This window comes from Lissotriton vulgaris, chromosome 3_1, assembly GCF_964263255.1.
Source record: "Lissotriton vulgaris chromosome 3_1, aLisVul1.2, whole genome shotgun sequence".
Classification (NCBI taxonomy): domain Eukaryota; kingdom Metazoa; phylum Chordata; class Amphibia; order Caudata; family Salamandridae; genus Lissotriton; species Lissotriton vulgaris.
Genome location: NC_141689.1, coordinates 808002515 through 808004385, shown reverse-complemented (window position 1 = coordinate 808004385; position 1871 = coordinate 808002515).

Here is a 1871-nt window from a genome sequence, read left to right as displayed (position 1 = left end):
AGAAAATTGAGATTAAAGAATTTTTTTGAGCAACAATCTGTTGTATGTGATGTCCTGCGTACTGAAACAAATCTGTCGACTATGTCTATTAATGATTTAAATGCAACGCATCTTTTGGCAACTATAGATGGGGAAAATGACAACATTGACATTATAGACACAGCCAATATGTTGGACATAATTGAGGATGTCAGCAATGACAGTGGTTTAAGACTAAAATCAAAATTTGTACCTATTAGACCGCAGGACACTTTCATCGATGATTTTTACACCAAAGTTACACAACAGCTATATCAATTAGAGGATAATCATGGCCCTAACTCGCATTGCAAGCACATCTATAACATGTCCAAAAAAGATAGAGATATCATCAATGCTCTACAGGACGATAAAAACCTGGTCATTCGAGAGGCTGACAAAGGTGGGAATATTATCATCATGAACCGCTCCGACTATTTAAAAGAAATAGATAGACAACTAGGAAACACAAGCTGTTACATGAAATTGACTGAAAATCCAATCAAAAAAATTGAGCAAAATATTAATTCGCGTCTAGCGGATTGGCATGAATCTGGATTACTGTCTGACACTGAACATAGATACTTACAAGCACGAGACTCTCGATTTCCGTGCATCTATGTACTTCCAAAAATCCATAAGGGGGGGGAAGGTTTTCCCCCCGGGAGGCCAATAATATCAGGGAATGGAGGGCCAACAGAACGCCTTGATGAATATGTCGATAAATATCTACAGCCCTTTGTAAAAAATTCACCAGCTTATCTGAAGGATAGCGGTGATGTTCTGTGTAAACGGGAAGATTTCCCTTGGGACAGCCCAGATCTACTATTTGCCACACTTGATGTGGAAAGCCTGTACACTTGCATTGAAACTGATTGTGGCTTAAGAGCCCTAAAATATTTCCTCTATAAACGGAATGCCAGGAACTTAGGACACACCATCATGCTACTGGAGATGGCTCGCATGATCTTGGATCTGAACGCCTTCCTGCATGATGGCACGTGGTTCTTACAGAAGCAGGGGACAGCCATGGGATCCCGGTTTGCTCCGTCTTATGCAAACCTGTTTATGGGCTTGTTTGAGGCGGAGCATGCCTGGGGACCAGGCTCCAGAAAATAGAGTGATAACATAATATTTTACGGAAGGTACATAGACGACATTCTATTAATTTGGAATGGAAGTGTCCTGGATTTAACTAGCTATCTTGAATATCTCAATAACAATCAGTTCAATGTAAGATTGACCATGAATTACTCTGAGAAGCAAATTGATTTCCTTGACTTAAGACTGTATATAAAATACAATAGAATACACAGCGACATCCATAGGAAATCCACAGCATGCAATAGTGTATTGCATGCTGAGAGTGCACATCCCAAGAGCACTATTAATGCAATACCTTACGGAGAAATGATCAGGGCTCGTAGAAACTGTAGTGAAAACCCAAATTTTTTAAAACAACTTAGTACAATTCAAAACAATTTCGCCGAGAGGGGATACTCTAAACAATGTTTAAAAAAAGCAGAATCAAAGGCTCTTCAGATAGATCGAAAGTCCACCCTCAAACCCAAACCAAAGAGCCCTGATAAAAATGATGAAGTGCTATTCATAACAGAATATAACGCATATAGTGATCACATCTATAATATTCTACGTAAGAACTGGCACCTACTCAAATCTGGACCAATGCCAGCTGGAACTATTCCAGACAAGCCAAGAGTTGTTTACAGGAGAGGTGAAACACTAAAGAAAAAATTATGTCCAAGCTATGTAACCAACACCAATAGCACACCCTCATCTAAAAATTGGCTACCAAGTAGGCCAGTAGGATTTCACATTTGTGGTTCATGTAT